The sequence below is a fragment of the Trachypithecus francoisi genome, unplaced genomic scaffold (assembly GCF_009764315.1).
Source record: "Trachypithecus francoisi isolate TF-2019V2 unplaced genomic scaffold, Tfra_2.0 Contig01474, whole genome shotgun sequence".
NCBI classification, from domain to species: domain Eukaryota; kingdom Metazoa; phylum Chordata; class Mammalia; order Primates; family Cercopithecidae; genus Trachypithecus; species Trachypithecus francoisi.
In genome coordinates, this window is record NW_022681435.1 from 2325132 (window position 1) to 2346760 (window position 21629).

Consider the following 21629-nt stretch of genomic DNA (forward strand, 5'->3'; position numbering starts at 1 on the left):
TTCTCTCTTGTCTCTTCTTTCATAAGGGCTCTACTCTCATGACCTAGTAACCTCCCAAAGGTCCCCATCTCCAAATCCATCACATTGGGGTTTCAATATATATTGGGGGAAATGAACATTAGTCTCTGGCATTATTGGAATTAACTCTTCGGAACTGAAAAACTACACAAAACAATCTGTGTTTTCATTTAATCACTAGCTGTAAAAGAGCTCTTTTTGGTTGTGGTATTGTAGATATTGTCTAGCTAGAAAAGACAGACAAGGAAGGAAATGATAAAATTCTTTCTTTCTTTTCTTTTCTTTCCTTTTTTTTTTTTTTTTTTTTTTTTTGAGACATGCTCATGCTGTTGACCAGGCTGGAGTGCAGCAGCGTGATCTCGCCTTACTGCAACCACTGGCTCCTGGGTTCAAGTGACTCTCCTACCTCAGCCTCCCAAGTACCTGGGATTATAGGTGCATGTCACCACACCTGGCTAATTTTTGTATTTTTAGTAGAAATGGGGTTTCACCATGTTGGTCAGGCTGGTCTCAAACTCCTGACCTCAAGTGATCCACCCGCCTTGGCCTCCCAAAATGCTGGGATTACAAGGAGGAGCCACTATGTCCAGCTGGTAAAATCCTTAACAGAAGCTTCACTGTATTCAAAGCCCTCTCTTAGGCATGCCCTTGAGCAAACACACACATAACACATACACACCCTCATCATTCAGTCCATTCTTAAGTAGCAGATATCTGAATATCTGAGTACCTCTGAGGGCCAGATACTGAAGAAATCCAATAAAAATCAAATGTATGTTAGTGGTTTCTGTACAATAAGGAAGTGGCTTTTCACACAATGTTGAAAACAATATTTCCCACCAAAATTCAGAACATTAGTATTACAAGCTCAGTAGGAGGATCAGCCGCACAGCAACTGGTGGAAAGCACCAGGTACATCACTCCTCACAGTAGTGGATCTGCCTGTCTCCCTGCCTCCCTGCCAGACTGAGTAACTTGACCACAAGAACCAAGTCTCTGCATTTGCTGCATGCATAGCTCAGCATAGTGCCTAAAACCACTGGATGGTGAATAAGTGACTTTTTTCACCTTGATGAATTAGAATTAGAAGTAAAATAATGTACTATTTCATGAAGACGGAAGTAAAGTTAAGGTAGTCATTGCCACTGTCTTCCTTACCTCAGATTATCATGGAGCAAATGCTAGACATCTGACAGTTTCATCCGTAAATATTTCAGCCTGCACATCTGGAAGATGAGGAATCCTTTAAAAAATAACCAAGGCCGGCGGCGGTGGCTCAAGCCTGTAATCCCAGCACTTTGGGAGGCCGAGACGGGTGGATCACGAGGTCAGGAGATCGAGACCATCCTGGTCTACACAGTGAAACCCCGTCTCAACTAAAAAAAATACAAAAAACTAGCCGGGCGAGATGGCGGGCGCCTGTAGTCCCAGCTACTCGGGAGGCTGAGGCAGGAGAATGGCGTAAACCTGGGAGGCGGAGCTTGCAGTGAGCCGAGATCCCGCCACTGCACTCCAGCCTGGGCGACAGAGCGAGACTCCGTCTCAAAAAAAAATAAATAAATAAAAATAAAAATAAAAATAAAAATAAAAAAATAACCAAAATATCATTATTATATTCTAATATGTTAACAAGGCTTCTTTAGTATCATTAAATATCCAGTCAGTTAAAATTTCCCATTTTTCTCCTAATCTAATATATAGCTTACTTGAATCAATATCAAAATAAGACACATGCATTGCATGGGTTGATAAATCTTATGTCTCTCTTTTATGAAAAATCTGTTTAATCTGTATTTCTTTTTTTCCAACTTTTTATTCAGGGGAAAAAAAAGAGAGAGAGAGAAAAGTTGCAAAAGTACCATGATGACTCCTGATTGTCAGTTGTTAAAAATGGTGTCATGGTGCAGGCTGGGTTCTCTGGGAAGCTGATGCTGAGGTGGAGTGAGGAGTCCAAAAGATTTATTTATCTCACATCTGTGAGAGGAAAAGGGAGGAAGCAGGATTGGGCGGAGGAAGGGAAAAAGCAGATCTGACAAAATCTCTACTAACCCAAGAGGGAGCTCTAGTACAAAGATTGCCTGTTAAAAGAGTCCCCCACGGGAGCAGAAATTCCTATGCCTCAATACCACCCCCTAGACCGGGGTCCTCCCTAGGAAGAGCGTGCCCTGGACTTTCCTCACCTTGCTCAGTCAGTCATCAGAGGCTGCCTCAAGATTAGTGTGATCTCAGCTGGAAAGCCCAGGTAATCCTGAAGAAGCTAACAGGGAGAGTGTGAGCAAACCACTCTCCTTGCAGCTAGGAAGTGGTTTCTTTCTTGAAGTGGAATCTGGGTGGTGCTTCTTGTGTCTCCCATAGTCCACTATTTACACAAAAATGGGTCCCCTTCTCTTCACCGGTTTGGGGAGCAACTCCTCCAGATTTCTGGTCGTCTTCTCTTCCTTATGGGAAACCTAGAAGAGGGAGGTTAGTGGATGATCTACAGGCTGGTGACCAGGGCTACCACTAGTACTCATCAGCTCCTCCTTCATTATCTATTCCCCTTGCTAGTCTTGCTGGTTTGGTGAGGAGGCTGAGAAACCCTCATTTGTGAGGAGGTTTAGCACCCCAAACCTTATCACCTTCACTCCTTCCTAAAAGGCCTGAGTATGGAGTAACTGGAGATGTTTCTAGAAAAAGACATTTTGTTGCTTGGAAAGAAATGGTTTGAATCATGGAAGTCATGAGACAGGAAAAAAAGAGAAGTATCAACACTTGACTTTCATGTCATGTGAGAAAGTGCAAAAAGAATCTCTTAATTGCACCAGGCAGTTTTAATTACACAAAAAATCATGCAAAAAACCCTTATCAAGCCTCTTTGCCACAACATGATAAAGTGTGAGGACTCTCGGTATTAACATAAAGCCATCAACCATGACAGGACTTTTCCGGGAGAGGGTCCAGGAAGGAAAGGGAAATATTAGCAGAGTACTAGGCACCGTAGGGAATACCAAACTACGACTGATAGCCTCAATGAGAAAAAAATAACAGTACACCTGAAGTGATCAGAAAATAACAGTACACCTGAAGTGATCAGAAAATAACAGTAGCAATAAAGTCACTGTTAGACCACTGGGCTATCTTCCTCTTTTGAAATTTGTAAAACGGAAGAACAAGCCTCCTTGAGTTTTGCAGAGCTAACCTGCAACTTAAGAAGTCTGGAAGGTACTGGTATGCTGTAGGCTAATCTGCTACTAAATTCTCAAACTCCTGATCTTGTGATCCGCCCGCCTCGGTCTCCCAAAGTGCTGGGATTACAGGCATGAGCCACCGTGCCTGGCTTGCTATTAAATTTTAAGGACAGAGTAGTACTTAAGTTTTAAAAATGCCTCTAAAGCCGGATGTGGTTTGTATATATATATATTTTTTCTGAGACGGAGTCTTGCTCAGTCGCCCAGGCTGGAGTGCAGTGGCGCTATCTCGGCTCACTGCAAGCTCCGCCTCCCGGGTTCACGCCATTCTCCTGCCTCAGCCTCCCGAGTAGCTGGGACTACAGGCGCCCACCACCACGCCCGGCTAATTTTTTTTATTTTTAGTATAGACGGGGTTTCACCGTGTTAGCCAGGATGGTCTTGATCTCCTGACCTCGTGATCCGCCCACCTTGGCCTCCCAAAGTGCTGGGATTACAGGCGTGAGCCACCGCGCCCGACCGACATTTGTCATTCTTTCTAGCTCTCCAGCATCCAACACACTTTCCAGTGTTTAGGGAATTCCCTACTTCTTGCATCTCAGTGGGAAGCAGAGCCTGCCTTTATCCATGGAAGCCGAATATGTCAGGTTCTCCCTTTCTCAGCTTCACCTTCAGCAAAGGCTCAAAAAATAGATGTTGAACTGAATTTTTTAATTAGTTAAATCTGTTAACATTTTTGTATAATTCTCCTAGATGAAAGGAATAATTTATTCAAATAAATATACTGAAGGTCAGCTTACTGAAGACACAAATCTTAGTTTTCAGGAAGTTTATATGTAAAAAAGGTGAGTGTGTGTGTGTGTATATATATGTGTGTGAATTTTCTGAACTAGAGCATTTTATTCATTAATATTTGAATATTTATTTTAGTTCTGTGGCTCAGGAGATTCCATATATATACAGACTTTGGCAATAACTTTTATAAACTTGGTAGAGAGAGGCCAGAGTGTAGTAATTATTTGAGAGCTTCTCGTCAATCTTCCTATTAACCTTTCCATTTTTAGGAAGTTATTTGAAACTTTATAGTAAGCATTCAATAAATACTTGTTGAAGAAAAGAGTCTTTAGGGAAGATATCCTATTATTTCCTTCACAAACCCAACAAGATTTAATGTAGCCTAAGATTGTCCTATGATAACCACTCTGTGCTTCCTGTGTTTCCAAAAAGTTCTTATAAATTGTAAAAAGGATTATGAATTTAATGGTGTAAATGTATTCATCATCACAACAGAGGGAGTGAGTATGCTGAAGCCAGGTGGCTAAGGAATCAATTTCTTCTATTCAGCATCATTCTTCCCCCTCTACTCATGTGACTGATTGCAAGGCCGTTAGTCAAAAGTAGAAGAAAAGCATAGAATTCCAATTTGCAGTACAAGAAAATTTCATAATTATTGATTTTCAAGTGTTCTATTGACTTCTCTGGTCAAAATTAATTTAGTTTTTCTCATTATGGTAGTAGCAGAGCTGGACTCTAAAAATAAACAGAAACAACATGTAAGAAACAACACAGTACAGTGCAGTAGTTGGATGTAGAGTGAAGGCACAAGGGGTAAGCCACCCAGGACACTGATGGGTCGGTGGTGTTGCTGGGGGAAGATGTCTATACTGGAAAGAAGGACAGGTAGTGGTTTGCCATTAGCAGAAACAACAAATTGTTGACAGGAAGCCTTTTGACCAAACCAACACTCAGCATACTTTTGGCAAATTAGCAAGGAAACTATCCTGTCTGAAAGAGCTGATTTTGCCCTGTTCTGTTCCCCTATCCTATGCTTCAGGCCCTGTGCCCAGTGGGTTTTAGCTATGCAAGGTGTTTTCCAAGGGCCAGCAGTCAGGGACATTACCTGGAAGCGTGTTAGAAATGGAGAATCTCAGAACCCACTCCAGACCTACTGATTCAGAAACGTATTTTAACAAGATTCCCAAGTTATTGGTATATGTACACAGTAACTTTTGAGGACTGTAACAGCATTCAAACTTAACTTATACATCCACTAGTGAGCCTGTAAAGAACAAATAACGCCATGAGATGAACATCTTTTGTATCTTTTTAATAAAACTAAACATTGGCCACAGCATGGCACTTGTTTTCCCCTTGGTTGCCATTCATTCATTTATTCGACCAATATTTGACACGAAGATGGGCAGGCATAAATTATTAACATTTATTAAGCGCGTTTAATTTCCTAGACATCCACAAGGTTATTATCCCTATTTTGCAAATGGGGAAATTTAGAAGAAAAAATGAAGCAGCAGCAAAATGCCCAAGACGACACTAATGGTGTGCAGTGGAGGAACTGGGATCTGAATATACGCCTCTCTGAAGGCAGAGCTCACACTCCGCCACTCTTTGCCGCCTACACGGAGACAGTGTATTCATCCCCTCTCCTCTGCAGGAGTATTGTACAAGGTCAGACTTCCTCTAGTGGAGTGGCAGAGTTCGTCTATGTCTGGCCCTCTGTGTCCTGGCCAACAAGTTCAGAAGCAAAAAGGAAAGAGCAACTGACATTTCCAGGTGTCTGGGCCAAGTGATGGGGACAGAAGTGTAAACTTGCAATATCCTGGTCCCAAGAAAGACCTACACTTGCTACTCCATCCTTCGCTCCATCTTGGTCCTCCCAACATGGGTGTTAGAGGCGAGAGGACAGCCTAGACCAGACTTCCCATAACCAAGATGGCGGCCGCGCACTCCTTGCCCACAGCTGACCTTCCCCCAACCTTCGGTCTCCATGGTAACGCGGCTGGCTCTCTCGGCGCCGACTGAGGCCTTGCATGTAGGGAAATGGTGAGTCTTTCCCGCCCCCTCATTTTTGCGACAGTTGCAGCGAAAGTCACGGCAGTTGGGGCTGGTGTCAGCTGATTTACTGCAGTGGCGGCGGTGGTACCGGCACCTTGCAGTCTCAGTGGGAAGACGGCGGCTGGATAGCGCTTGCCGCCCCTTAGGTTATCCCAGCAGGATCTGCGCACCCCGCATCCTCCGTAGTTCCGCCCTATCCTTGTCCTCCTTGGCTGGGGCGCCCACCGGCGGTCTGATAGGCTACATCGCGGCATGAGATGAAGCTGTGACAGGTAAGGGGGCTTTCAAGCTTCTCCATAGGAAACCCCAGGGCGGGATGTGCTTGCACCGTGGAGGTCAGGGGTCAAGGGTCAAAGATCACAAGCCCACTCTAGCCGGGGGCGGTGCCAGCTGTCAGATCGCTGCGGCTGCAAGCTCTTCTCCTTGCTTCGCCTGCAGGTCGGGCCCACAACTAGGCGCCGTTACCAAGAGCGTGGGAGCCCGCCCGGGGTCTTTGTGGCTCCCTTACCTGGTGGGTGAGATTTACTGCTTGTGACAGTTGCTTTGGTTTTGAGGTGGGACTGCCTGGCTCCCAGGCACGATCTAAACAGGATGAGGTGGTTGATGATGATCGTGGGTGGTTATTGACAGCAGTTTTGGGCGATGTGTTTGTTTTTGGGGTTCATATAGTCTTTCCTTAGCTGTTGGTACTACTTTTGCCCATGCCCAAGGTACTGACACCACTGTTAGAATTTCATTTTTGAGATGCCACCTGCCAATTCTTATCCCTTTGCCCTGGTACTTGTCTGAACGGATACCAGTCACTCCCGTTCACTGACTGATGGGTGCCAGCGTTCTGAAGCTATGTTTGAAGTCAGCACTACCCTACCTTTGATTCAAAAGTTGCCGTTTTATGTTTTTGACCCACTTAGTATGTCTCTTTTTTAGGCAGCATTTACTGGGTTAGATAGTCTGAAACTAGGGAAGCTACCGTTGCATCACAGACTGCATTGATATTGTTGATGCTGCTGAATTTAGGGTTTGGTCAGTGGCAGCTACAGCTTCCTCTCACTGTAATATTTGACATGAGACAAAAAAAGGCAGACTGACTCTTTCACATGTTTAGATCTTAGGATTTTATGGGCAAGGTTGCAGGAATTGCCTATTGTATGAAAGAAATTAACTGAGGTTTTGACATTTTGTTTAACAAAAATTTTAGTTTGGCTCTGTTTCTTGCCTTATAAATAAACTTGTGGCTGTATGAAGGTCAGCTTAAAAGTGAATATAATGTGTTGAAATGCCCTCATTATTATAAAGAATAAAAACCTGTCTAGTTCCATCCAGAATAACACACATTAGTTATTATAAATTGGGAAAACGAACCTGTATAAATATAATTAATGCTTTACTATTAATGTCAATTAGGGATTATGGTAGAGAAATTCATTTATTTTACTGCCAATCCTTGTTTTAAGAGTGTTTCAGAGAATCACTTTCAGAGAAAAATGAGAGTATGCCCTTTATTTTTTCTTATTGCCACCTGTAACTAAATTTTAAAAGATCTTGGTTACTGGGTGGATCAAAGGGACTGGGCTTGGCTTGGTTTGAATATCACTGTAAGAATTTAAATTAAATTTTAGGGGTAGTGACCCTTGTATCTTACAGTTTCCTTTTATCTTCGATATACTTTCTGTTTTGAAGTTAAAGGAAGTTGGGTGGTTTCTCCATGTAACACACTTAGCATCGAAAATCTTCGAAATAGTGAGGTTGTTTTGTGCTTTCTTCATGAGAAAGGTAGGATGACATTTAGCTTTAGTGTTATGATGTTTGTTAGATATATGAGTCCTTAAAGTTCATTTTGGACCTCAGGTGTAGAGGATTGAGTTAATCTTACTCAATTCAATGATCACCTTTGGACTGTTCAAGGCATCTCCCCTGCCTGCAGTTTTGTTTTGTTTTTCTTTAGATGGAGTTTCGCTCTTGTTGCCCAGGCTGAAGTGCAATGGCGTGGTCTCAGCTCACTGCAACCTCCCCCATCCCGGGCTCAAGCGATTCTCCTGCCTCAGCCTCCTGAGTAGCTTGGGATTACAGACATGTGCCACCAAGCCCGGCTACTTTTTGTATTTTTAGTACACATGGGGTTTCACCATGTTGATCAGGCTGGTCTCGAACTCCTGACTTCAGTGATCCACCCGCCTTGGCCTCCCAAAGTGCTGGCATTACCAGTGCCTCATTCATTGTTTTTTATTTCTAATTCCTGCTCTTTTCTCTTGCTTATCAACCCATTTGCAACCATCTGTCTGATGTGTATTATTCTGTTAGTATGTGTTATTAAATGTATATTGTTCTGGGTGCCCACATTTTTAATTTATAGAGATGATATCATGCAGTTTTTTTGTCTCACTATTATGTTTTGAAGATCTATTGTGTTGCTGTTCTTTGCTTCCAAGTGCTGCACAGTATTTCAGAATGTACATCTACTACAGTTTATGTGTCTACTCTCCTATTTGTCGATACGCATGTTATTTTCATTTTCCTACCTCTATAGATAATACCATGATAAGCATACATTTTAGACCTCTGTGATACTTTTGTTGAGTTATAGATCCATATGTGATTTATGGATCATTTGGTTTTCATATATTTTATTGAAGCACCACCGGATGGTGTTTAGAACAAGCAGCAACGGTCTATACATCTGCAGGAAGCTTGTGAGGGTTCTTTTGTTTCCCCACAAATGCTTGGTGTTATTCAGTGCTCCAATTTTTCCAGACTAATATATACAAAACTAAATATCATTTTAAATTACATTTCACTGTTACTAATGAATCTGAGCATTTCTTCTTTTTTTTTTTGACATGGAGTCTCACTCTTGCAGTAGCGCGATCTCGGCTCACTGTGATCTCCACCTCCTGGGTTCCAACAATTCTCCTGCCTTGGCCTCCTGAGTAGCTGCGACTACAGGCACGTGCCACCACGCCCAGCTACTTTTTGTATTTTTAGTAGAGACAGAGTTTCACTGTGTTGGCCAGGATGGTCTTGATCTCTTGACCTCGTGATCTGCCTGCCTCGGCCTCCCTAAGTGCTGGGATTACAGATGTGAGCCAGCGTGCCCTGCCGAATCTGAGTATTTCTTCATGTGTGTTTTATCTTTTTTAATTTTTTTTTGTGAAATTACGTGTTCATCCCTTCATCCATTTTTATTTTGGCGTTTCAGTTCTTTCTTGTTGATTTGCGGACTTTTCTTGTATTTTATAGATACTAGTCATTTAAGTATTACAAGTATGTCTGTTCCTAATCTGTCATTTGTCTGTATTATTTTTCATGATGTTCTTCATTGAACAGAAATCTTATATTTTGATATAATCAAATTAAAAAATGTTTTGGCTATATGGTTTGTATTTTGAAGGTTTTCTTTAAGATATCTTTCCCCAGTGCTATGCCACAGAGTTACTCTGCTATGTTATGTACTGCTAAATACATAGTTTTCTTTTACACTTATTGGTCTTTAATACATGCAGAATTTAACTTTTTATGTGTCACAAGTTTGTGATCCAGTTTATTTTCCATGTACTGTGCCAGTTTTCCTGGTATCTTTCTTCCCTTTTCCCATAGATAATGGTGTGACACTTACTGTGTATTAGGTGCTCATATATACTCTGAATATTGAGTCCTTTCCTTTGGTTTGCCTGTTCTTGTTCTAACACCGTACTGTTTTAACTCCATGGTTTTATAGTAGTATGTTTTTTTCCCCCTATATAAATAACTCTTCCTATTTATTTTGTTTTAGCTTTATTTTGATATAATTATAGGGTCATAGGAAGTTGCACAAATAGTAAAGAGAGATCTGGTTTCCCCCACTGGTTACATTTTATGCAGCTTCACCCAATTTCCTTTAATAGTTACATTTTATATTACTATAGTACAATATCAAAACCAATAAATTGATTTTGTACAATGCCTGTGTATAGTTCTGTGCCATTTTATTACCTGTGTGGATTTCTGCAACTACCTCTGCAATCAAGATACAGAGCTAGGCTGATGTGGTTGCCCACGCCTGTAGTCCCAGCACTTCGGGAGGCTGAGGTAGGCAGATTGCTTGAGCCTAGGAGTTCGAGACCAGCAACATGTCAAAACCTCGTCTCTACAAAAAATACAAAAATTAGACTGATGTGGTTGTGCATGCCTGTGGTCCCAGCTATTTGGGGGGCTGAAGTGGGAAAATCACCTGAGCCTGGGAAGGTTGAAGCTGGAGTGAGCTGTGATTATGCCACTGCACTGTAGCCTGGGACAGAGTAAAACCCTGTCTCAAAAAAAAAAAAGAAATAGATACAGAACTATTCCATCACTGCAAAGATTTTCTTCATATTATCCTTTTCTAGTTCCATCCACCTCCCTTACCCTCACCATCCCTTAATCAGTTTCTATCTCTATAGTTTTGTCATTACCAGAATGCTATATAAATGGAATCCTATAGCATGTAATCTTTTGAAATTGAGATTCATCCATATGGTTGAATGAGGCAGTTCTTGAGATTCATCAACATTGTTGAATGAGACAGTTCTTGAGATTCATCCAAATTGTTGCATATATCAATAGTTTGTTCTTCTTAATTGTTGAATAGTATTCCATGGTATGTATGTATCCAAGTTTAACCATTCACCTGCATATCTGGGCTGTTTTTAATTTTTGGCTGTTACAGATAAAGCTGCTGTGAACATTCTTGTATAGTTTGTGTGTGTGTGTGTATGTGTGTGTATGGATTGAAATTTTCGTTTTTTTCTGGGATAAATGCCCAGGGATGTGGTTACTGGATGATATGGTAAGTGTATGTTTAGTTTTTGAAGTATCTCCTAAAGTGTTTTCTGGAGTGGTTATACCGTTTCACATTTCTACCAGCAAAGTATGAGAGATTGCATTTCTTTGCATCTTCACTAGCATTTGATATTGTCACTTTTTTTTTTTTTTTTTTTTGTGGAGATGGAGCATCGCTCTGTCACCCAGGCTGGAGTGCAGTGGCACAATCTTGGCTCACTGCAACCTCCACCTCCCAGATTCAAGCAATTCTGCTGCCTCAGCCACCTGAGTGGCAGGGACTACAAGCTCATGCCACCACGTCTGGCTAATTTTTTGCATTTTAGTAGAGATGGGGTTTCACCGTGTTGCCCAGGCTGGTCTTGAACTCTTGAGCTCAGGCAATCCGCCTGCCTCAACCTCCCAAAGTGCTAGGATTACAGGCATGCAGCCACTGCGCCCGGCCACTATTTTTTTTTTTTTTGAGACGGAGTCTTGCTCTGTCACCCAGGCTGAAGTGCAGTGGCGTGATCTCAGCTCACTGCAAACTCGCCTCCCGAGTTCATGCCATTCTCCTGCCTCAGCCTCCCGAGTAGCTGGGACTACAGGCACCCGCCACCACGCCCGGCTAATGTTTTTGTATTTTTAGTAGAGACGGGTTTTCACCGGGTTAGCCAGGATGGTCTCGATCTGCTGACCTCGTGATCCGCCCGTCTGGGCCTCCCAAAGTGCTGGGATAACAGGCGTGAGCCACCGCACCCGGCCATTTTTTTTTTCTTTTTAACTGTTCTGATGTGTAATGATATCTCAACGTGGTCTTAATTTGCATTTCCCAAATAGCTAGTGATGTTAAATATCTGCTAGAGGACTTTCTCTTATCTTTGCCCATTTTCAAAGTTGGCTCAGCTATTTGTGGATTTTTATTCGTTCCTATGTATTTTAGAGTTAGTTAGAGTTTCTAAAAACAATACCAGTAGAACTTTGACTTATAGATTTATTTTGAGGAAAAGTGATATCTTTATAATATTAGGACATTTTATCTGACAACGTGGAATGGTCTTTCACTTACGACTTTGAGTAAAATATTTGTAGTTTATAAAAATACTGTGAATGGTATACTATTTTTAAAGTAGATTAGTGCTGATACAAGAAAATGCTGTTGATTTTCATATATTGATAATCTACTTTTGTCTCTTTGTGTTCTACTAGACAGAAATAAAAATTCATAGTGTACATCTTGAAGTAATTTTAGTGCGTGTAGAGTAAGGCCTGGAACTATGTAGTGCCTTTATTCCTGGGTTTATCTGTTACATCTCCCTGTGACCGTTTTTTAATTTATTGGGACTTTTTTTTTGGGATGGAGTCTCACTCTGTTGCCCAGGCTGAAGTGCAGTGGTGTGATCTCAGCTCACTGCAACCTCCAACTCCCAAGTTCAAGCGTTTTTCCTGCCTTAGCCTCCCTAGTAGCTGGGATTACAGGTGCCTGCCAGGACACCCGGTTAATTTTTGTATTTTTAGTAGAGATGGGGTTTCATCATGTTGGCCAGGTTGGTCTCAAACTCCTGACCTCAGGTTATCCTCCCGCCTAGACCTCCCAAAGTGTTGGGATTACAGGCATGAGCCACCATGCCTGGCAATTAAATTATGGAGTTAGTGAGGTTTGTAGGTTCTGTTTTCATTTTTGCCCATTTAATTGATGCACCTTTTAAAGAATTGATAGTCTTACATAAGTGCATGCCATTGATCATAGGCAAAATCATCTGAAAGCTATGGATAGCTCAGTGAAATCCTATCATCAATAGGAGGACACTTTATGTTCTCACTGATAGGTATTATGATAGTAATGTGAACTTTACATTTTGAACTTCATCCATATGGTTCATTTGTCTTGGTCTGTATCTGATACTTAAAGCTACTCTGCTGGATACAAAAGAACGTAAACAATTATGTTGGAAGAAGAAATCCTACATCATGACTGCATTCAGAAAGTCCTTTTGGGTCTAACGAAATTTTTACTTCCTTTCTATTAAAGAACATCTATATTATATTCATTAAGTATTTACTATTTTAAATAAATTTTTTTTTTTTTCAAAATATGTTGGTGACGTTTCATGAAATTACAGGGTTTTTTTTTTGGCTGATGATTACTTGAGTTAGTGGGAGCCATAAAATGTTGGAACAACGAATGTTAGGGCACTCGTCAGTTTAGGGGAGGGAAGATTTCTGAAGTGCTTTTTAAAATAGCACATTTCTGGAAATACTTGACTTTGTTTTTTGTTTTGTTTTGTTTTGTTTTGGGGACAGAGTCTCACTCTGTCGCCCAGGCTAGCGTGCAGTGGTGCGATCTTGGCTCACTGCGACCTCTACCTCCCCAGTTCAAGCAATTTTTCTGCCTCAGTCTTCCAAGTAGCTGGTATTACAGGTGTGTACCATCACACCCAGCTAATTTTTGTATTTTTAATAGAGACAGGGTTTCACCATGTTGGCCTGGCTGGTCTCGAACTACTGACCTCAAGTGATCTGCCTGCCTCGGCCTCCCAAAGTACTGGGATTAGTCATGAGCCACTGTGCCCAGCCTGGAAATACATGACTTTGAAAATGCAGTCTCCCATTCAGCTTAGCAGTTGTAATTTATGACCCTTCAAGCTCACTGAAGATACTCTTCTAGTTTTTTGCACATCATGTTTCCCTCTGAATGTTGATAGTTGGTATATGTGAGTGATAACAGACTGATAGAGTGAGCCAGTTACCTTCTGTTTTCACATTCAATTTTATTTCACATTCAAGCTATTGTTCTTAAAGGCTCTTCTTTTTTTCTAAACTTTTCATATGCAAATAAACAGTATAAGCTTCCATTAGTTGGAACAAAAAATTCACAGGAATGTAATATCATTTCTTTTATTCAGAAAGTCCTTATGGGTCCAAGGAAATCTTTCCTTCCTTTCTATTAAGGAACATATATATTATATTCATGAAGTGTTTACTATTTTAAGTAAAATTGGATTTTTTTCCCAAAATATGTTGGTGACGTTTAATGGAATTACAGGCTGATGATTGAGTTAGTGGGAGCCATAAAATGTTGGAACAATGACTGTTAGGGCACTGGTCAGTTTAGGGGAGGGAAGATTTCTGAAGTGCTAAGTGTTATTCTGTAGGCTCTTACTTTTTTATGTACTTACTTTTTTTTTTGAGACAGAATCTCTCTCTGTTGCGCAGATTGGAATGCAGGGGCACGATCTTGGCTCACTGCAACCTCCGCTTCCCGGGTTCAAGCAATTCCCCTGCCTCAGCCTCCCAAGTAGCTGAGACTGCAGGCGTGCCCCACTGTGCCCAGCTAATTTTTGTATTTTTTTCTTTTTTTTAGTAGATGGGGTTTCACCATGTTGGCCAGGCTGGTCTTGAACTCCTGACCTTGTGATCTACCTGCCTCGGCCTCCCAAAGTGCTGGGATTACAGGCTTGAGCCACCATGCCCAGCCCACTATACTTACTTTTAAGAAACAGTGTTATGATTAATTACTAGGCCTTAGTGACTGTAGTAGTGATTATGTCAGCTAATTTGCTTCATAGTTCCTAAGATATATTTTGCTGTGTATATATCACGATAAACTAAAAGAGGCAGGAGTGTAGGTAAAACCTGTAGCTGGGGAAAAACCAATAATATATCAATGACATTTTGATTAAGGAGACTTGTATTAATTGTTGACATGATTATAGAAGAACTAATTGACAAGAAAGTCCCCTGTGAAATCCAAAACATATAAAATCGAGATATACTTTAATTTGCTGATGGGTGCAATTTTACTTAAGCCAACGCAAACATATTTCATTCCCTAGTTTGCTTATTTATTCAAGTATTTGAATTCCTTCTACGTGGCAGGAATTTTAGGCACTGGGAATACAATAGAGAATAAACCAAACACAAATCTTGACCATCATAGAACATATGGCAGGAGAGGCAGATGATAAATAAATAAACCTATGGTATGTTAAATGATTGTAAGTGTTTTGTTTGAGTGGTAGATTTTGCAATTTATGATGGTCAGGAAACCCTTCACTAAAAAGGTAATATTTTATAGAGATTTGAAGAGGGCGAGGGAGTGTGCCAGAAGGAAGCTGGGTTGGGGGACACTGTTCTGAGGTAAGATTCTGCTTGGTATCTTTGAGCGACACCAGTGAATCAGGGCAGATGGAAGAGAGTAAGCAAGGGAGAGAACAACCACCTCACTCATATAGGATAGGCAGTTGTATGTAGAGTTGGTTTTTGCTCTGTGTGAGACAGGAAGCCATTGGAAGATTTTGAGATGTGATCATAGCATGATTTTTTTTTTTTTTTTTTAAATAGTATTACTCTATGTGCTGTGTTGAGACTGCAGGGGAGCAAAGATGGAAACAGTGAGACCAGATAGAGGGCTGTTGTTATCCCTGGTGGAAGATGCTGATTGTGAACAGGGCTGTTGTAGTGAAAATGTTAAGATGTTGCAGGATTCTGGATACAATTTGAAGGTATAGCCAGTGGAGTTTACTGATGGATTGGGATATGGAATGTGTATGTGTGAGAGAGTAACTAAAGATGATTCTAGGATTTTGGTCTGTATAGCTATAAAACTGGAATTGCCAATAACTGAGATGGATAGACTGGGAGGGGCACAATTGAGGAATGATCAGGGGCTCACTTTTGGACATGCCAAGTTTGAGAAACTTACTAGCTATCCAAAAGGAGATGTTGAGTAGGCAGCTGGACATATGGATTTCAATTTCAGAAAAGCGTCTCACACAATAAATTGGGAAACTGTCAGTGTATACAGGTTGAGCATCCCTAATCTGCAATCCAGAATGCTCCAAAATCCAAAACTCTTGAGCATAAACATGACACTCTAAAGAAATGCTCATTGGAGCATTTTGGATTTTGGATTTTTCAGATTAGAGATGTTCAACCTGTAAGTATAATACAAATATCCCCAAATCTGAAAAAGTTCCACACTTTAAAACACTTCCAATTCCAAGCATTTCAGATAAGGGATACTTCACCTGTAGATGGTGTTTAAAGCAATGAGGCTTGATGAGATCATTGAGGGAGTGAGTGTTGCCAGAGAAGAGAAGTCTAAGGACTAAGTTCTGGGAATGCCAACATTTAAAAGTAAAAAGAAAAAAAAAAAAAAAAAAGAAAGAAAGAAAGAAAAGAGACTAAAGCTAGAGAAGAAGAAGGAAAGTCAGGAAAAGATGAAGACTTTGAGGCCAGGTAAAGAAGTATTTATTTCAAGGACAGAATATGAACTATGTCAAATATTGTTATTAGGTCAAGTAAGATAAGGATTAGAACTTGGTAATGGATTTAACAGTGGGGAAGTCATTGGTGACTGTGTCAAGGGCAGTTTTTTTGTGACAGGCAGAGCAGGAGGAGGGTAATGTTACAAATGAGAAGTTTAACTTGAGACATCACATATTTCCTCAGAGTTTGAAATGGAAATGGAGAGCTGGGCTCCACTCTAGTCAGTGTGACTTTCATACCTTCACAGTTGCCCATCTTATTTTAGTGATTCCAAGACTAATGTGACAATTCAGCTTCCAGTTTGGGGAAGCATGTTTGTTTCTTCTTTTTCTGTTTAATTTAATTTATATACAATGAGAAAGTTCAGTGCTCAGTTTAGACGTTTGATGGCAACGTAAGGGAAGAAATTGGAATGACTGGAGATGCAAATGCGATTAGAGGTGGGTGGCAGGAAAAAGTTGAAGTTGATTCAACCAAATGGAATTTCCTTTAAAAAGTAAGGTCTTGGTGGGCATAATGGGCTTTTAGCTTAATCAGTAACTCTTGAAATTGATATAGGCTGGTGATGGATAGAGCATAACAGAAGAGTTCAGTCATTCTAATAGCACCTGCAGAAATGTAAAACATGACTTATAGGACTCAAAATCTATGAATCACTTTTAAAATGTGATTTATTTTTGACCAGATAGCTCTGCAGTTCTTCAAACTCTGTCTCTCATGCACTCAGGGCTGTTTGGCAATAAGAAATAAGTGTAGTCTCCTGTTGCCATCTGCTCATTCCACATGTTCCTTTGAAACCAAACACTGGAACTTCCTTTAACCAAGCAGTCCTAAAGTGTCAGGCTCATTGAGAGTACAGTATATTTCTTAACCACCCAAATAAGAAAGTATAATCTTGTCAGCTGCTTAAGTGTTCGGAAGGTTGTGTCCCTTCAGCTCTTAAATTCTGGAAACACTTTGCTATAAGGAAGCAGCTGAGTAGTTTCTTTAGTGTGTTTTTATGATCTAGCTGTTTCATTGTAGTATAATAAACAGAGTCTTCATTATCTGCTTCAGGTTTGTTTTCCAAGTCTTCAATCGATTGGTGGTAAATCCACCAGCACACACACACACACAAAAACAAAAACAAAAACAAAGAACAACAGCAACAACAACAACAAAACATCATCTTAATGATCACATCCTCATCAAATCATACTGTAATCTTCACTTGGGTACACTCTTTTGACAAATGACATGGGAATGTTCTCTGAGAATTTGAATAAACCTTTATAAACTTCTTCTTTCACTGCAGCTGTGGCAAATACATTTAGCTGTTTAGGGTTTAGTACTTGCTTCTCATATTCCCCATTGGTAGGTGGGTAGCTAAGGCCTATGCCAGTTCATGTGTGCCCATTCTCATGAGAGAAAATTTGAGTTTGTTTTTGTCTGCAAGTCACAGGGGGCCTGCCTGGGACACAAGAAGTACACAGACTGAGAACATATTGTCTATCCTGTGAAAACGCCCTGTTGCTAGGATAGAAATACGTCTTGCTTTTGCATTTGAGAGCTAGACAAACAGGGTGGAGGAATTAACATTGATCTGATACTAGTTTGTATATAATCTTAACTGTTTTATAGCTTTTAGAAATCATGTGTGCTACTAATATTACATGGGATAGTGTGGAACAGGATGATCTTATCAGAATATCGCCCCATAGGTCATTGATAGTTTCAAAAGGAAAAACAAAAGCAGTAGCAGTGAAAATAATCTGGTACTCACCACCTGAATCAAATGGTCAAAGGTAACATTGTTGCTCATAGGACAATGTGATGTTATATGCTCCCTGAGGTGATGCAGTGTGAAGTGTACATCACCATCTATCGAGTATTCTTGCCAACAATGTTCGCTTGAGGCAAATGTTGTTAGATCCAATTTTGTTTGTAGTAAAAACAGGTGATGGAGGCACAGATTAAATGATATCATAAAAAACGATCAGAAAAATCTTCAGATGTGGAACATTCTACAAACAATTTTTTTTTAAATTAGTATTAAAAAAATAAGGTGGGATTATTCTAGAACTAAAGAGACATAATAGCTTTTTTAGCCTGTTCAGGCTGCCATACAAAAGACCACAAACTGAGTGGCTTAAACAACAGCATTTTATTTTCCCACAGTTCTGGAGGCTAGAAGTGCCCCAGATCAAGGTCAGAAGGTTTATTTTCTGTGAGGGCTCTCTTCCTGGCTTGCAGATGGCTGCCCTCTCACCATGTCCTCACAGTGGTGGAGAGGGAGGGAGCTTTTTATCTCTTCCCCTTCTTACAAGGACACCAGCCCTATCACAGTAGCGTCCTGCTGTTATGACCACATTTAACCTTTATCACCTTCTCACAGGCCTTACCTCCAAATACACAAATAAACTAGGGGTTAGGGCTTCAACATATGCATTTTGGGAGGACATATCATTCAGTCCATAACAGCAACCAAATGCAGTGCATAAAACTTTATTTTGTTTACAGATTTGTGGGGAAAATGTTATAAAAAGCATTTTGTAGATTATTGAAGTAATTTCAATGTGGACTAGTTTGTAGATGCTATTAGAGAATGATTATGGTGTTGATAATAGTGAGTGTGATAATGGTATTGTGTTTATGAGGGAGAATGCCCTTATTTTTAAGTTCTGTCTTTAAAAGCATTTAGGGGTGAATCATCATGATATGTATATGTTACTTTCAAATGGTTCTACATACACATACATACACACAAAATACATACACATATAGATGCACAGCACAGACTTTTTAAAAGCACACACATATGCACAGCATATATACACCACATATATACACAGCATATATACATGCATATAGATGCACAGCATATATGTAGATATACCATATTGCCAAGGGAAATATGACAGGATATTATTTTTTGAGTGATTGTTATATTCTTCTTTGAACTTTTGTATATTTGAAATTTTTCATAATAAAAATTTGGGAGGAATCACAAAGAGAAAGGTGATTTCATTTAATAAGTTTTAAAGGCACATCAAATTAAAAAAAAAAACCAACATGAAGTAACAAGGTTAAGTCTTTGGAATTTTTCTTAGGGCTTTCTAGGCCTTCACATGTCTGGGTAGAAGAAAGCTGAGAAAACTGGAAGAAGATAATGGGGACAGTCTGCTGTACCAGAAAAAAGGAGAGTGTATTGCAAAAAGTCAGCAACGTCACACTAGCAGTTATAGAATACGTGTAAGATAACTGGACTTAGGAAGAATATATATCAACAATCGATTAATGTCAAAGCATCCTCTTTTCTCACTTCTCTTGTAAGGCATTGCTTGTCTCTGCAATATGGGAGAGCTCTGCCCTGGAGTGTCATTTTAGAAGGATTGTTGACCCCTTCATGTAGTGGGAGATCTTGAGTGTCCTTAAATTACGTCTTTTTGAGGGCCCAGACTAGAGTACATGAGGAAATGGAAGCACCAAGTTAAAGACCACAGATTTCAAAATGCTAATTTTAATGAGAGGGAGAGAGATTGTTAGGGTTGCAAGTAGAGGCCAGTGAAGGTATTTGGATAAAAATAAAAAAATGTAGACATGTTTGAAGGGCAAAGGTTAACTTATAAAATAGATTGAAATGGTAGATGGTGAGAACATAATTAAAGGAGGAAGATTTTTGCAGAGTTCAGGAGGATTTTTTTTTAAGACATTTTTCCTCAAGAGTTAAATTTAAGTTGCACGTGAAACCCTTAATACAGCCCTTGGCACATAGTGAGGGCTCAATAAATGCTAGTTATTGTTTTTCTCTGTTTATTCATTCCATAAATACATATTGACCAGTAGTAAAAGTCAGCGTTTTAGGTGCAGATATGCAGTTTACTTGATAATGCTTAGATAACAAGGGTGCTAGATTTACAGATTTTATCCTTGAGAAACATAGGCTGTACAAATGAATGAGTGTTATGCATCAAGCATTTGGAAGGTGTAGTGAAAATAGGAGTAGCAGGAGTAGTAAATCATGTGGCTTAGGACAGGGCACTCACAGTGGAAGGGAGCTAGCATTTGAAAAGATTATAGGCTAAAGATAAATACTTGTTAAAGTTAAATGTATTTTCAAAACCCCATGTTGTGTGCATATGTACAACTTTAAAACAAAAGAACTTGGTGTGGCTGAGCACGGTGGCTCATGGCTGTAATCCCAGCACTTCAGGAGGCTGAGGCAGGAGGATTACCTAAGGTCAGGAGTTTGAGATCAGCCTGGCCAACATGGCAAAACCCTGTCTCTGCTAAAAATACAAAAATTAATTGCGACTAGCAGCGGGTGCCTGTAATCTCAGCTACCCAGGAGACTGAGGCAGGAGAATCCCTTGAATCTGGGAGGCAGAGGTTGCAGTGAGCCGAGATCGGACCACTGCACTCCAGCCTGGGTGACAAGAGTAAAACTCCATCTCAAAAAAAAAAAAAAAAAAAAAAAAATGAAGAAGAAGAACTTGGTGTAGGTGTATCTAGGGCATTTTATTTAACTATATTATAATGAAAAACACAATGGTCGGGCAAAAAAAAAAAAAAAAAAAAAGACCCAGGAATTTATCTTGAGAATTAGGAATTCTACTCAGCCCAGTCTCTTCTTCCTATTCTTCCTCTTAAAAGGCAGTCATTGATTTTTTTTGTTCGATATCATTCCAGAATTATTCAAAATGTGTGTGTACCCACTGTATATTTTGGTGTTTGTTTTATTTCTCATATTGCAGTGTTCCATTATAAAGTTTTATTATAATTTATTTAACTAATCCCTTATTTGTGGACACTGAAGTTCTTTCCAGGTACCCTTTAAAAATTATAGACATTTTCAAACATATAAAAGTAGAAAGAACAGTATAATGCACACTCTTGCACTAAAAAGACCTTCAATACTTACTTTCACAGTTTGAGCTCCCTGGCGAGCAGAATCTGAGATGGAGACTCAGGCTTATTAGGGAGTACTCTTGGGATCAACACCTAGGGAAAGGAAAGAGCTTTGGCCCCGGGTTAAAGTTTGGTTGTGATGAGTCTCGGAGGAGTCTCAGTTGACCCTGGGGGAAGTTCTGAAGATGGGATGACCCTTCAGAGATATCCTGAATTGTGAGGGGTTCTGGCCTTTATATTTCCATATTGATCTGTCACTGGATGTGAGCTGTCCCATGGGAATGGTACAAGAGCTTGGATAAGCCATCTCTCTTGGGCTGAGGCAATCCTTAGTGGTGCTGATAACCTGAGCCTGTCTGCTGGGAACTCTCTCAGCAGTTGAGTCTTTCTTTCCCGAAGGAAGATTTGGGCACATAGCATCCATCATACTTGTGATACTATTTCATCTTCATTCCTTCTTTTTTCTTTTTGAGGCGCAGTTTCGCTCTCATTGCCCAGGCTGGAGTGCAATGGCACGATCTCGGCTCACTGCAACCTCTACCTCCCAGGTTCAAGCGACTCACCTGCCTCAGCCTCCCTAGTAGCTGGGATTACAGGCATGTGCCACCATGCCCGGCTAGTTTTTTGTTTTTGATAGAAACGGAGTTTCTCCGTGTTGGT

The 21629-nt window shown here is 40.3% G+C and overlaps 1 protein-coding gene and 1 long non-coding RNA gene across 4 annotated transcripts in view; one reads left to right on the plus strand and one right to left on the minus strand.

Annotated features, from left to right (window-relative positions):
- Positions 1-720: 720 nt before the first annotated feature.
- LOC117099101 lies at positions 721-2449 on the minus strand. Its single transcript, XR_004443693.1, has 3 exons — positions 2199-2449; positions 1878-1992; positions 721-1261 (listed from the first exon to the last, which is right to left on the minus strand). It is a non-coding gene; the product is annotated as an uncharacterized LOC117099101 (long non-coding RNA).
- Positions 2450-6079: 3630 nt separating this feature from the next.
- WDR7 (WD repeat domain 7) overlaps positions 6080-21629 on the plus strand; it is a 408770-nt gene continuing 393220 nt past the window's right edge. For 2 of the 3 annotated variants that reach the window (XM_033238435.1, XM_033238452.1), the window contains exon 1: positions 6080-6310. The gene's annotated coding sequence lies outside the window, so the exon portion shown is untranslated. Of the gene's footprint in view, positions 6311-6413; positions 6550-21629 lie in introns of those variants that run through there. The other variant, XM_033238442.1, reaches the window with a different exon arrangement.